At 33.6% G+C, this 5,388-nt stretch overlaps 1 long non-coding RNA gene across 1 annotated transcript; it reads left to right on the forward strand.

Moving 5' to 3' along the window:
* Window positions 1-366: 366 nt before the first annotated feature.
* Window positions 367-4,936, forward strand: LOC114036094. The gene is made up of 2 exons (XR_003568299.1): window positions 367-592; window positions 4,807-4,936. It is a non-coding gene; the product is annotated as an uncharacterized LOC114036094 (long non-coding RNA).
* Window positions 4,937-5,388: the final 452 nt, after the last annotated feature.

Genomic DNA, 5,388 nt, shown 5'->3' on the forward strand with positions numbered 1-5,388 from the left:
CCCAATATATCTTGTCTTCTATTAAAATGTAAGTTCCTTGAGGGCAGAAACTGTCTAGCTTGCTTGTAGATGTATCATTAGTGCTTACACAGTGTCTGGCATACAGTAAGTGTGTAATAATTGATTTTTCACTCAGTTGCTCCACACAGGGGAAAATGGCAGTATGGCATGTATATACTGACAAGTCCATAAACTAGAGCAGCAGTTTTGTCTGAAATTATTTGACCAACGTGCTAAATAAAGGGAAACGTTTTCATGGTTGTTTTTAACCTGTCCATCTTTTGTATTCTCTTTTCATACTACTGCTTTGCCCAGGCTCTGACCCTTTATTGTGTTTTCTTTCCTTTCTTTTCTCCCCAGTGGAAGAAGACACAGAAGAAAGTTCAAGATCAGGAAGAGAATCTGTTTCAACAGCAAGTGACCAGCCATCCCACTCTCTGGAGAGACAAATGAATGGAAACCAAGAGAAAGGAGATAAGACTGATAGGAAAAAAGAAAAAACTGGAAAAGAGAAAAAGAAAGACAGGGATAAAGAAAAGGACAAAATGAAGGTCAAGAAAGGGATGCTGAAGGGTTTAGGAGACATGTTCAGGTAGGTACTATCCTAATAAGGACCAGGACAACACTGATAGGGCATGAATGCTATGTTAATGAGAAAATCCTCCTTGCTGTAATATGGAAAATATTATCTGTGCAGTCAGATCATGGTGCTTCTGTCATTCTTATTCTCGACTCCTGTCTTTTCCTTTCACCATCTTAAGGATTCTACTTCACTTCCCTGAGACAGTTTGAGTAACTTTAAAGATGCTATGTTGCCAGCTGTGGTAAGTTCCTGCTAGGAGAGAGGAGGGACAAATCCATATCTGAGTTAGGAAAGAACCGAAAAGTTCTTTGGAGACAAAGTTGTACTAAGGCATGATTTGTTCTTTCTTGTGTGAACAATGGCTCATTATCTAAGTTTTGCAGACAACTTGAGTTAGTGTTTGCATTTAAAGCTACATTAATAACAGGTTTAATAAAAAGGTGCAAGTAGGACTTTAATTAAGCTATGTTGATTAATTTAATGGCTTGAAAAGTAAGTTCTGGCTGTTCCTTGATGGCTGTTTTTGTGTCCTTGAATTATGTGGTCAGATTAGTTAGCATATCATTTTTTACAAATCACTGCTCAACAGTAAAAGTGACAAGTTGTTCAGAAGTTGCACTGGAACTCGGTCCCCATAAATGTTCATCCAAGGCAATTTATAATAGCCAGCCATTTTATGTTAAATATGAAACTCACTTGATTGTTCCATAAATTAAGCTCCTAAATGTAGCAGGATAATGTTTTAAAATCAAAAACATACAGTGTCGCCTTTTCAGCTCTTCAGAGTAGCAACCTTGCATTATGATTCCATTTCTGGTAACTTTTTTCTTTTTAACATTGTGAGCATGCGTTCTTATTTCTGTGGAGTTTATTTATTGTCCCAAGCCTGGCTTCCGTATGTTTGTAAATTATTGATTTGTCCTATTGAAAGGACAGATCCTGGTGCAACGGAGGAGCCAATAGGCAGATCAGCCTTAGATTTGATGTGATCTGATAATTAAGTAATGTTCATGTGTGAAGTGAACTGACTATAAAATTGATAGCATGCATCCTTGCCAAATATTAGCACTTACATCATAAATTTAAATATTATTAGTATTTAGCTTACTTTTCTAATACTTCAGAGCATTCATATTTTAATTTTTTTTTTTCAGCTAAGGTTTTCTTACTCCCATGCTGCTTCCCCTGAATGTATTTTCAGACAGATAATCTTTCTTCATTATACCGCATGATCAAGAACACTTATGGGATGGAATTGCTGTAACTCACACTTGATTTCAGTTTCTCTTTTTTAGCCAAGGGGCTTTTCATTTCATATGTGCAAACTGACATCTCATAAACTGGAACCTACATAATGCACAGGAATAAATCTTCTTTCCATCAATTAAAATCTAAAGATTTTGTACTGGGATCTTCATTAAATTGCAGCATAAAATAAAAAAGTTCCCACTAGAGAGCATACATTTCTCTTTCTTCAAAACAGACTCATTATTTCCAAAGATTTCCCTGAAGATTCTTGTCCAAATGTAAAGGTATACATATGAAGATATGAAAGTGTTGGGTTTATGGTGTTACTGTTCTAGAAATAAAGGAAAGCTCTGAATTTTCTCCAACTCAGAATTACAGAATGAATTAAAGATGAAGTTTGTTGATGACTTATCACCTGATTTGGGATATGTAGTTTAAATGCAGCTCTCTACTTAAAGGGGCAGCAATTTGAAAAGACTTTGAATATTTTAAAACACCTGTGGGCAACCAGAATTAAACAGCTCTTTTCTCCCTACTAAATATTACATAAGAAAATGTGCTATATGAATAATATGGCAACTTATATATAGCTAGAGTCAGAGCTATATTCATTAAAAGAAAAAAAAATTGTCCTACTCACTTGCATTGGGGACCAATAAATCCCTGACAAACCAGCTATTGGGGCCAGGTTTAGAAACTAGAGGTTTAGTTCTGATAAATTCTGCTATTGTTTTGCTTCCATTTAAGGATGACTGCTAAGAATTCACAGAAAACCTTACGTTTTGGGCTTTATAAAATTATAAGAACTTTCATGCTGTGCAAAATATTTTTTTTTTTTTGGAAATGAGCTCAGAACGATACATTAAACATAAAAAGGACATTTTAATTTTATGAGAAAACTACAACTTTTTTTCTTTATCATTTGGCACTACTAGTTGAGAAACTTAGGTAAAGCAAATTTAAGTTTGGCAAAACTTTTATTACTATTGTCCTGATCAGTAATGAGGTGTCATTATATGCAGCAGAAGTTTTCACAGCCACATCCAATTACACGGGGACTGACAAATACTATGCTCTGTATTCTCAGGTTAGTGTGCTTATATTTCCTAGCAAAGGAGTGGAATATAGTGTGCCTAAACCTGATTTTTGTCTCTTCCTTCTTGTTTGCCACTTTAATAAGGGTTAGATGTGATCTTGTTAGCACATTAAAAATAGTCCTTTAATCATATATTTGCTTTAAACTCCTATGTAGATGCCTTAGTATAGTTTTTTTTTTTTTTTTGTGACACTGGGCAAGGGCATTCTCTCTGAGGATGCTTCAAAGATCTTGTATTTATGGTACTAGCGATAGAAGAGGAGAAAGGGGCAGTGAAGATGAATCTGGGCATTGTAGCTGCCTAATCCAATTTACCAAGATGTGCATTAGCTGTTTATTCTGCCTGAGTCAACCCAACCATGAGAAATTCAGTCTCCTTCATTATAAATTGGTTCCTTTTCTAAGCTCTTATAGATTGTTAGAGGGAAGAAGTCAGTTGTTTTTGGTTGAATCTGGTGAAAAACGAATTGCAGGCCAAATGGATGTTTTACTGCAGATGGAAATTGGATCAGAGGGAAAAATATGGTACATTCAAGAGGTTTATGCCTGGTTTATATAGAAAACATGTTTTCCTCCTTCACACATTGAATGATATTCACAGAAAACGACTTAATTATTGATAAACAGCTCTAGGAAAGAATGTTGTGAGTCATATGAATCATTCGTCTGTTTATAAATTATAGAGGTTATGAAATGCAAAAACCTGCCATAATACAATTTTTAAATCTACAGTTGAAACCCATAAGGCAAGCAATATAAAATGTAAAGTACACCATATCTGTGTTAATTTATCTGTGTCTGTACAGAATCTTTAGCCCCATACGGTGCTGATATTACCTTAATTACAATTATTTTGTATGAGGCCTACTATATGACCATCATGTAAGTTAGAGAGTAATCATTAATCTAATAATTGGAATGTTCAATAGAGTGAGGTAATTGCTGAATTTTCATATATGTTTGTTTTTTTTACTTACATTCCTTATTATTTGGTATTCTAATTTTTTAAGTAAAAGAAAATTCTCTTTTTAAGAAAACGAATTGTTCATATGTAAGGAAATTTATCACTTTTGGAAATACTTAGAATTTTGCCACAATTTAGAAATTTCATTAAAGTAGGAACTAAATGTATACTTTAAGGATCAGCTGATATATCATGTCTTCAAAATTTGCTTACTAATGTGTAATTACTACCAATAATCTCATTATTAACATTTTTTATGTAACAAATTTTTAGTTACTCTACTCATTCAAACTACAGAGCAGAGAATCAATCCATTTGTTTAAAACAAAATAATCTCTTCTCCTCCCCCCCAACCCCCCCATCCCTTTCTCTTGTCTGGAAACCATAATGTTCTTTGAATGGGAAATTTGAAAATTTAGACTGTAACTATTTAGGATGTCTTCTCCAGTAAGAAACTAACATCTCCACTGGGGAAAAAAATATCCTTGCTATTTCAATCTCATTTTTACTCCCTTTTATGATACAAATAGGTTTAAAAAAAAAAGCACATCACAGAGGAAAACCAATGCAAATGCAATCTGTCCATATTACTATTAAGATTGGCTTCTGCAATTACATTTAAAATGATTACTTGAGGCCTTGAATCATTTCATACAGTTCTGTAAGAGAAAATAGATAACTCAGTCTGAAAACTTGTTTAGTTGAAATCAGATCTACTATTGTCTTTTCTTTCCTTTTTTAAACACAATGCATGTAGTATATATGATCACATTCAAAGACTTGGTCTATATAACTTTGAATTAAATATTTTAACATATGACTGGGCATTTGGGAAAATAGCATACACAAATGACAGTTGTCCTTCTTACTTCTCGTACTTACTAATTGTGTGTCTGTACCATGTTTCTCATCTAGCATTGCCAAAGTGACGCCTGAGAAGAGATGAACAACAAACGAGATTCCAAAATGTCTTGAACAGCACATATTGCACAGACTTTTTTTTTTTTCAAAAAAGAGAAACAACAATAAATCTACTTTTAATGAATTTTTAGTGGCTGTTTACTAATTTTGTTACGACATCAGCCGTCTTCATGGTTTAATGATTTCCATGCTTATAAAATCTATTTGGGACTTTTTTTAATCTTGATTTTAAAATTTTGGGGATGATTGAGTTGATGCTCAAAAAAAAGTAGATATGCTTTTTACTCTCATTTTTATCAGTCCTCTTCCATGGTGGAAAATGGAAATATCCTGACTACTAGCATCTTTAGGAATTAACCTAAATTTTTCCATAGTTAGTAACGACATTTACTAAAATTTTGTTGTTGATTATATTGTTGAAAACTAACCTCCAACTTTCCTTAGGTAACACTTTCACAAAAAGGGAAATTAGAGACACTGGGTAAGTGGGAGCCTAAGTTTACAGTGATGATTAGAGCTCAGAAACTTAAAAAAAAAAAAGACATGTAGATCAGGAGTTCTTAGTATTTTGCATGT

Source organism: Vombatus ursinus, unplaced genomic scaffold, assembly GCF_900497805.2.
Source record: "Vombatus ursinus unplaced genomic scaffold, bare-nosed wombat genome assembly UNPS02009640.1, whole genome shotgun sequence".
Classification (NCBI taxonomy): Eukaryota; Metazoa; Chordata; class Mammalia; order Diprotodontia; family Vombatidae; genus Vombatus; species Vombatus ursinus.